Genomic DNA, 11,003 nt, shown 5'->3' on the forward strand with positions numbered 1-11,003 from the left:
AAGGGTGGGGTCTAATGTAACTGTAGAAAAAGGTGGGGTCTAGTGTAACTGGAGAAAGGGGTGGGGTCTATTGTAACTGGAGAAAGGGGTGGGGTCTATTGTAACTGGAGAAAGGGGTGGGGTCTAGTGTAACTGGAGAAAGGGGTGAGGTCTAGTAACTGGAGAAAGGGGTGAGGTCTAGTAACTGGAGAAAGGGGTGAGGTCTAGTAACTGGAGAAAGGGGTGGGGTCTATTGTAACTGGAGAAAGGGGTGGGTTCTAGTGTAACTGGAGAAAGGGGTGGGATCTAGTGTAACTGGAGAAAGGGGTGGGGTCTATTGTAATTGGAGAAAGCGGTGGGTTCTAGTGTAAGTAGAGAAAGGGGTGGGGTCTGGTTGTAACTGGAAAAAGTCGTGGGGTCTAGTGTAACTTTAGAAAGGGGTGGGGTCTAGTGTAACTGGAGAAAGGGGTGGGGTCTAGTGTAACTTTAGAAAGGGGTGGGGTCTAGTGTAACTGGAGAAAGGGGTGGGGTCTAGTGTAATTGGAGAAAGGGGTGGGGTCTATTGTAACTGGAGAAAGGGGTGGGGTCTGGTTGTAACTGGAAAAAGTCGTGGGGTCTACTGTAACTTTAGAAAGGGGTGGGGTCTAGTGTAACTGGAGAAAGAGGTGGGGTCTAGTGTAACTTTAGAAAGTGGTGGGGTCTATTGTAACTGGAGAAAGGGGTGGGGTCTATTGTAACTGGAGAAAGGGGTGGGGTCTATTGTAACTGGAAAAAGTCGTGGGGTCTAGTGTAACTTTAGAAAGGGGTGGGGTCTATTGTAACTGGAGAAAGGGGTGGGGTCTAGTGTAACTTTAGAAAGGGGTGGGGTCTAGTGTACCTGGAAAAAGTTGTGGGGTCTAGTGTAATTGGAGAAAGGGGTGGGGTCTATTGTAACTGGAGAAAGGGGTGGGGTCTGGTTGTAACTGGAAAAAGTTGTGGGGTCTAGTGTAACTTTAGAAAGGGGTGGGGTCTAGTGTAACTTTAGAAAGGGGTGGGGTCTAGTGTAACTGGAGAAAGGGGTGGGGTCTATTGTAACTGGAGAAAGGGGTGAGGTCTAGTAACTGGAGAAAGGGGTGGGTTCTAGTGTAACTGGAGAAAGGGGTGGGGTCTAGTGTAACTGGAGAAAGGGGTGGGGTCTATTGTAATTGGAGAAAGCGGTGGGTTCTAGTGTAAGTAGAGAAAGGGGTGGGGTCTGGTTGTAACTGGAAAAAGTCGTGGGGTCTAGTGTAACTTTAGAAAGGGGTGGGGTCTAGTGTAACTTTAGAAAGGGGTGGGGTCTAGTGTAACTGGAGAAAGGGGTGGGGTCTATTGTAACTGGAGAAAAGGGTGGGGTCTAGTGTAACTGGAGAAAGGGGTGGGGTCTATTGTAACTGGAGAAAAGGGTGGGGTCTAGTGTAACTGGAGAAAGGGGTGGGGTCTAGTGTAACTGGAGAAAGGGGTGGGGTCTAGTGTAATTGGAGAAAGGGGTGGGGTCTAGTGTTACTGGAGAAAGGGGTGGGGTCTAGTGTTACTGGAGAAAGGGGTGGGGTCTAGTGTAATTGGAGAAAGGGGTCGGATCTATTGTTACTGGAGAAAGGGGTGGGGTCTAGTGTTACTGGAGAAAGGGGTGGGGTCTAGTGTAACTGGAGAAAGGGGTGGGGTCTATTGTTACTGGAGAAAGGGGTGGGGTCTAGTGTAACTGGTGAAAGGGGTGGGGTCTAGTCTAACTGGAGAAAGGGGTGGGGTCTAGTGTAACTGGGGAAAGGGGTGCGGTCTATTGTAACTGGAGAAAGGGGTGGGGTCTATTGTAACTAGAGAAAGGGGTGGGGTCTAGTGTAACTGTAGAAAGTGGTGGGGTCTATTGTAACTGGAGAAAGGGGTGGGGTCTATTGTTACTGGAGAAAGGGGTGGGGTCTAGTTTTACTGGAGAAAGAGGTGGGGTCTATTGTTACTGGAGAAAGAGGTGGGGTCTATTGTTACTGGAGAAAGAGGTGGGGTCTAGAGTTACTGGAGAAAGGGGTGGGGTCTAGTGTAACTGGAGAAAGAGGTAGGGTCTAGTGTAACTGGAGATAGGGGTGGGGTCTATTGTTACTGGAGAAAGGGGTGGGGTCTAGTGTAACTGGAGAAAGAGGTAGGGTCTAGTGTAATTGGAGAAAGGGGTGGGGTCTATTGTTACTGGAGAAAGGGGTGGGGTCTAGTGTAACTGGAGAAAGGGGTAGGATCTAGTGTAACTGGAGAAAGGGGTGAGGTCTAGTGTAACTGGAGAAAGAAGGGCAGGTGCTAGAGAGCTGTAAGGAAGGAGACAGGAACAGGGCTAGTGTCCTGCTGCATGGCATCCTGTGTGTGTTGCTTGAGCTGGGGAATGGATGTGTATAGGGGGTCTGGGAAGGAAGCCTGCAGAGTTGTACGGAGGGAGACTGGATAGGGTCTAAGCAGCTGGACAAACGTTCTTCTGGTCTGTGATGTGTGTATGTATTGGTTGTGTTCTACTGGCTGTATTAAACTGTCTATATTCTACTGGCTGTATTCTACTGTCTGTATTCTACTGGCTGTATTCTACTGGCTGTACTCTACTGACTGTATTCTACTGGCTGTATTAAACTGGCTGTATTAAACAGGCTGTACTCTACTGGCTGTGTTCAACTGGCTGTATTCTACTCTCTGTATTCTACTGACTGTATTCTACAGGCTGTATTAAACTGTCTGTACTCTACTGTCTGTATTCTACTGTCTGTGTTCTAATGGCTGTGTTCTACTGGCTGTATTCTACTGGCTGTATTAAACTGTTTGTACTCTACTGTCTGTACTCTGTCTGTATTCTATTGTCTTTATTCTACTGGCTGTATTCTACTGGCTCTCTGTATTCTACTGGATCTCTGTATTTTACTGGCTCTATTCTACTGACTGGCTGTATTCTAATGACTGGCTTTATGAAACGTGTTGTATTCTACTGGCTGTATTCTACTGGCTGGCTGTATTAAACTGGCTGTATTAAACTGGGTGTATTCTACTGTCTGTGTTCTACTGTCTGTATTCTACTGGCTGTATTCTACTGGCTGTATTCTACTGTCTGTATTAAACTGTCTGCATTAAACTGGGTGTATTCTACTGTCTGTGTTCTACTGTCTGTATTCTACTGTCTGTATTCTACTGTCTGTATTCTACTGGCTGGCTGTATTAAACTGGCTGTATTCTACTGTGTGTGTTCTACTGGCTGTATTCTACTGGCTGTATTCTACTGGCTGTATTCTACTGGCTGTATTAAACTGGCTGGATTAAACTGGCTGCATTAAACTGTCTGTATTCTTCTGGCTGTATTAAACTGGCTGTATTCTACTGGCTGTATTCTACTGGCTGTATTCTACTGTCTGTGTTCTACTGGCTGTGTTCTACTGGCTGTATTCTACTGGCTGTATTAAACTGTTTGTACTCTACTGTCTGTACTCTGTCTGTATTCTACTGTCTTTATTCTACTGGCTGTATTCTACTGGCTCTCTGTATTCTACTGGATCTCTGTATTTTACTGGCTCTATTCTACTGACTGGCTGTATTCTAATGACTGGCTGTATGAAACTGGCTGTATTCTACTGGCAGTATTCTACTGGCTGGCTGTATTAAACTGGCTGTATTAAACTGGGTGTATTCTACTGTCTGTGTTCTACTGTCTGTACTCTACCTTCTGTATTCTACTGGCTGTATTCTACTGTCTGTATTCTACTGTCTGTACTCTACTGACTGTATTAAACTGTCTATATTCTACTGGCTGTATTCTACTGTCTGTATTCTACTGGCTGTATTCTACTGGCTGTACTCTACTGACTGTATTCTACTGGCTGTATTAAACTGGCTGTATTAAACAGGCTGTACTCTACTGGCTGTGTTCAACTGGCTGTATTCTACTCTCTGTATTCTACTGACTGTATTCTACTGGCTGTATTAAACTGTCTGTACTCTACTGTCTGTATTCTACAGGCCTTATTAAACTGTCTGTACTCTACTGTCTGTATTCTACAGGCTGTATTAAACTGTCTATATTCTACTGGCTGTATTCTATTGTCTGTATTCTACTGGCTGTATTCTACTGGCTGTACTCTACTGACTGTTTTCTACTGGCTGTATTAAACTGGCTGTATTAAACAGGCTGTACTCTACTGGATGTGTTCAACTGGCTGTATTCTACTCTCTGTATTCTACTGACTGTATTCTACAGGCTGTATTAAACTGTCTGTACACTACTGTCTGTATTCTACTGTCTGTGTTCTACTGGCTGTGTTCTACTGGCTGTATTCTACTGGCTGTATTAAACTGTTTGTACTCTACTGTCTGTACTCTGTCTGTATTCTACTGTCTGTATTCTACTGTCTGTATTCTACTGTCTGCATTCTACTGGCTGTGTTCTACTGGCTGCATTAAACTGTCTGTATTCTACTGTCTTTATTCTACTGGCTGTGTTCTACTGGCTCTCTGTATTCTACTGGATCTCTGTATTTTACTGGCTCTATTCTACTGACTGGCTGTATTCTACTGACTGGCTGTATTCTACTGGCTGTATTCTACTGAATGGCTGTATGAAACTGCCTGTATTCTACTGGCTGTATTCTACAGGCTGGCTGTATTAAACTGGCTGTATTAAACTGGGTGTATTCTACTGTCTGTGTTCTACTGTCTGTACTCTACTGGCTGTATTCTACTGGCTGTATTATACTGTCTGTATTCTACTGTCTGTACTATACTGACTGTATTAAACTGTCTATATTCTACTGGCTGTATTCTCCTGTCTGTATTCTACTGGCTGTATTCTACAGGCTGGCTGTATTAAACTGGCTGTATTAAACTGGGTGTATTCTACTGTCTGTGTTCTACTGTCTGTGTTCTACTGGCTGTATTCTACTGGCTGTATTCTACTGGCTGTATTCTACTGGCTGTATTCTACTGGCAGTTTTAAACTGGCTGTATTTTAATGGCTGTATTCTACTGGCTGTATTAAACTGGCTGTATTAAACAGGCTGTACTCTACTGTCTGTGTTCTACTGTCTGTATTCTACTGTCTGTACTCTACTGACTGTATTAAACTGTCTATAATCTACTGGCTGTATTCTACTGTCTGTATTCTACTGTCTGTATTCTACTGGCTGTACTCTACTGACTGTATTCTACTGGCTGTATTAAACTGGCTGTATTAAACAGGCTGTACTCTACTGGCTGTGTTCAACTGGCTGTATTCTACACTCTGTATTCTACTGACTGTATTCTACTGGCTGTATTCTACTGGCTCTCTGTATTCTACTGGATCTCTGTATTTTACTGGCTCTATTCTACTGACTGGCTGTATTCTAATGACTGGCTGTATGAAACTGGCTGTATTCTACTGGCAGTATTCTACTGGCTGGCTGTATTAAACTGGCTGTATTAAACTGGGTGTATTCTACTGTCTGTGTTCTACTGTCTGTACTCTACCTTCTGTATTCTACTGGCTGTATTCTACTGTCTGTATTCTACTGTCTGTACTCTACTGACTGTATTAAACTGTCTATATTCTACTGGCTGTATTCTACTGTCTGTATTCTACTGGCTGTATTCTACTGGCTGTACTCTACTGACTGTATTCTACTGGCTGTATTAAACTGGCTGTATTAAACAGGCTGTACTCTACTGGCTGTGTTCAACTGGCTGTATTCTACTCTCTGTATTCTACTGACTGTATTCTACTGGCTGTATTAAACTGTCTGTACTCTACTGTCTGTATTCTACAGGCCTTATTAAACTGTCTGTACTCTACTGTCTGTATTCTACAGGCTGTATTAAACTGTCTATATTCTACTGGCTGTATTCTATTGTCTGTATTCTACTGGCTGTATTCTACTGGCTGTACTCTACTGACTGTTTTCTACTGGCTGTATTAAACTGGCTGTATTAAACAGGCTGTACTCTACTGGATGTGTTCAACTGGCTGTATTCTACTCTCTGTATTCTACTGACTGTATTCTACAGGCTGTATTAAACTGTCTGTACACTACTGTCTGTATTCTACTGTCTGTGTTCTACTGGCTGTGTTCTACTGGCTGTATTCTACTGGCTGTATTAAACTGTTTGTACTCTACTGTCTGTACTCTGTCTGTATTCTACTGTCTGTATTCTACTGTCTGTATTCTACTGTCTGCATTCTACTGGCTGTGTTCTACTGGCTGCATTAAACTGTCTGTATTCTACTGTCTTTATTCTACTGGCTGTGTTCTACTGGCTCTCTGTATTCTACTGGATCTCTGTATTTTACTGGCTCTATTCTACTGACTGGCTGTATTCTACTGACTGGCTGTATTCTACTGGCTGTATTCTACTGAATGGCTGTATGAAACTGCCTGTATTCTACTGGCTGTATTCTACAGGCTGGCTGTATTAAACTGGCTGTATTAAACTGGGTGTATTCTACTGTCTGTGTTCTACTGTCTGTACTCTACTGGCTGTATTCTACTGGCTGTATTATACTGTCTGTATTCTACTGTCTGTACTATACTGACTGTATTAAACTGTCTATATTCTACTGGCTGTATTCTCCTGTCTGTATTCTACTGGCTGTATTCTACAGGCTGGCTGTATTAAACTGGCTGTATTAAACTGGGTGTATTCTACTGTCTGTGTTCTACTGTCTGTGTTCTACTGGCTGTATTCTACTGGCTGTATTCTACTGGCTGTATTCTACTGGCTGTATTCTACTGGCAGTTTTAAACTGGCTGTATTTTAATGGCTGTATTCTACTGGCTGTATTAAACTGGCTGTATTAAACAGGCTGTACTCTACTGTCTGTGTTCTACTGTCTGTATTCTACTGTCTGTACTCTACTGACTGTATTAAACTGTCTATAATCTACTGGCTGTATTCTACTGTCTGTATTCTACTGTCTGTATTCTACTGGCTGTACTCTACTGACTGTATTCTACTGGCTGTATTAAACTGGCTGTATTAAACAGGCTGTACTCTACTGGCTGTGTTCAACTGGCTGTATTCTACACTCTGTATTCTACTGACTGTATTCTACTGGCTGTATTAAACTGTTTGTACTCTACTGTCTGTACTCTGTCTGTATTCTACTGTCTTTATTCTACTGGCTGTATTCTACTGGCTCTCTGTATTCTACTGGATCTCTGTATTTTACTGGCTCTATTCTACTGACTGGCTGTATTCTAATGACTGGCTGTCTGAAACTGGCTGTATTCTAATGGCAGTATTCTACTGGCTGGCTGTATTAAACTGGCTGTATTAAACTGGGTGTATTCTACTGTCTGTGTTCTATTGTCTGTATTCTACTGGCTGTATTCTACTGGCTGTATTTTACTGGCTGTATTAAACTGTCTGTATTAAACTGGGTGTATTCTACTGTCTGTGTTCTACTGGCTGTATTCTACTGTCTGTATTAAACTAGCTGTATTAAACTGTTTGTACTCTACTGTCTGTATTCTACTGTCTGTATTCTACTGGCTGGCTGTATTAAACTGGCTGTATTCTACTGTGTGTGTTCTACTGGCTGTATTCTACTAGATGTATTCTACTGGCTGTATTAAACTGGCTGTATTAAACTGGCTGTATTCTACTGTGTGTGTTTACTGGCTGTATTCTACTGGCTGTATTCTACTGGCTGTATTCTACTGGCTGGATTAAACTGGCTGGATTAAACTGGCTGCATTAAACTGGCTGTATTCTCCTGTCTGTATTCTACTGGCTGTATTCTACAGGCTGGCTGTATTAAACTGGCTGTATTAAACTGGGTGTATTCTACTGTCTGTGTTCTACTGTCTGTGTTCTACTGGCTGTATTCTACTGGCTGTATTCTACTGGCTGTATTCTACTGGCAGTTTTAAACTGGCTGTATTTTAATGGCTGTATTCTACTGGCTGTATTAAACTGGCTGTATTAAACAGGCTGTACTCTACTGTCTGTATTCTACTGTCTGTGTTCTACTGTCTGTATTCTACTGTCTGTACTCTACTGACTGTATTAAACTGTCTATAATCTACTGGCTGTATTCTACTGTCTGTATTCTACTGTCTGTATTCTACTGGCTGTACTCTACTGACTGTATTCTACTGGCTGTATTAAACTGGCTGTATTAAACAGGCTGTACTCTACTGGCTGTGTTCAACTGGCTGTATTCTACACTCTGTATTCTACTGACTGTATTCTACTGGCTGTATTAAACTGTTTGTACTCTACTGTCTGTACTCTGTCTGTATTCTACTGTCTTTATTCTACTGGCTGTATTCTACTGGCTCTCTGTATTCTACTGGATCTCTGTATTTTACTGGCTCTATTCTACTGACTGGCTGTATTCTAATGACTGGCTGTATGAAACTGGCTGTATTCTAATGGCAGTATTCTACTGGCTGGCTGTATTAAACTGGCTGTATTAAACTGGGTGTATTCTACTGTCTGTGTTCTATTGTCTGTATTCTACTGGCTGTATTCTACTGGCTGTATTTTACTGTCTGTATTAAACTGTCTGTATTAAACTGGGTGTATTCTACTGTCTGTGTTCTACTGTCTGTATTCTACTGTCTGTATTAAACTAGCTGTATTAAACTGTTTGTACTCTACTGTCTGTATTCTACTGTCTGTATTCTACTGGCTGGCTGTATTAAACTGGCTGTATTCTACTGTGTGTGTTCTACTGGCTGTATTCTACTGGCTGTATTAAACTGGCTGGATTAAACTGGCTGTATTCTACTGTGTGTGTTCTACTGGCTGTATTCTACTGGCTGTATTCTACTGGCTGTATTCTACTGGCTGGATTAAACTGGCTGGATTAAACTGGCTGCATTAAACTAGCTGTATTCTACTGGCTGAATTAAACTGGCTGTATTCTACCGGCTTTTATCTACCGGCTGTGATCTACTGGCTGTGATCTACTGGCTCTATTCTACCGGCTGTATTCTGCTGGCTGTGATCTACCAGCTGTATTCTACCGGCTGTATTCTACCGGCTGTGATCTACTGGCTCTGTTGACTGAGTATTAGACCTACAGCACCACCATGGCACCTTTCTCGATAGACACACACACATCCTCCCATTCACACACACACACACACACACACATCCTCCCATTAACACAGACACACACACATCCTCCCATTCACACACACACACACACATCCTCCCATTCACACAGACACACACACATCCTCCCATTTACACACACACACACACACACACACACACACACACACACACACACACACACACACACACACACACACACACACACACACACATCCTCCCATTAACACACACACACACACACATCCTCAAATTCACACACATACACACACACACACACACACACACACATCCTCCCATTCACACACATACACACACACACACACACACACACACACACAAACACACACACACACACACACACACACACACACACACACACACACACACACACACACACACCCTCCCATTCACACAGACACACATACATCCTCCCATTAACACAGACACATCCTCCTATTCACACTCACACACACACACACATACACACACACACACACACACTCAGCCATTAGCAATATGATATACGTGTTACCACCCGGCCTAGCCATGCCCTGCTGACTACAGAGATATGTAATATATGTAGTCTGTGGATATACTGTATGTGTGTCATGTCAGATGTTAAATAGCTGCTTCAGTCTCTCTATCTCTCCTAAGCGGCTCAGAGAGAAGGGAGAGAGGAAAGTCATGTAATTACTTGGACCCTATGGAACTGCCGAGAGAGAAAAGAGAAAGAGAGAAAAATATGTCTTTCTCAGGGAGCGCTTAGCTATTTTTATTCTATTGAATAGTAGAGAACAGGATGAGTGTGTGGATGGAGGTAGAGAACATTATGAGTGAATGGAGGTAGAGAACAGGATGAGTGGGTGTGTGGAGGTAGAGAACCGGAAGAGTGGGTGTGTGGAGGTAGAGAACAGGATGAGTGGGTGTGTGGAGGTAGAGAACAGGATGAGTGTGTGGATGGAGGTAGAGAACAGGATGAGTGTGTGAATGGAGGTAGAGAACATTATGAGTGAATGGAGGTAGAGAACAGGATGAGTGGGTGTGTGGAGGTAGAGAACAGGATGAGTGGGTGTGTGGAGGTAGAGAACAGGATGAGTGTGTGGATGGAGGTAGAGAACAGGATGAGTGTGTGAATGGAGGTAGAGAACATTATGAGTGTGTGGAGGTAGAGAACAGGATGAGTGGGTGAATGGAGGTAGAGAACATTATGAGTGTGTGGAGGTAGAGAACAGGATGAGTGGGTGAATGGAGGTAGAGAACAGGATGAGTGGGTGAATGGAGGTAGAGAACAGGATGAGTGTGTGGAGGTAGAGAACAGGATGAGTGGGTGAATGGAGGTAGAGAACAGGATGAGTGTGTGGAGGTAGAGAACAGGATGAGTGGGTGAATGGAGGTAGAGAACAGGATGAGTGTGTGAATGGAGGTAGAGAACAGGATGAGTGTGTGGATGGAGGTAGAGAACAGGATGAGTGTGTGAATGGAGGTAGAGAACAGGATGAGTGGGTGAATGGAGGTAGAGAACAGGATGAGTGGGTGGAGGTAGAGAACAGGATGAGTGGGTGAATGGAGGTAGAGAACAGGATGAGTGTGTGGAGGTAGAGAACAGGATGAGTGTGTGGATGGAGGTAGAGAACATTATGAGTGGGTGAATGGAGGTAGAGAACAGGATGAGTGGGTGAATGGAGGTAGAGAACAGGATGAGTGGGTGAATGGAGTTAGAGAACAGGATGAGTGTGTGGAGGTAGAGAACAGGATGAGTGGGTGAATGGAGGTAGAGAACCGGATGAGTGTGTGAATGGAGAGAGAGAACAGGATGAGTGGGTGAATGGAGGTAGAGAACAGGATGAGTGGGTGAATGGAGGTAGAGAACAGGATGAGTGTGTGGAGGTAGAGAGAGAACAGGATGAGTGTGTAAATGGAGGTAGAGAACAGGATGAGTGGGTGAATGGAGGTAG

The sequence above is a fragment of the Salmo trutta genome, chromosome 13, assembly GCF_901001165.1.
Source record: "Salmo trutta chromosome 13, fSalTru1.1, whole genome shotgun sequence".
NCBI classification, from domain to species: domain Eukaryota; kingdom Metazoa; phylum Chordata; class Actinopteri; order Salmoniformes; family Salmonidae; genus Salmo; species Salmo trutta.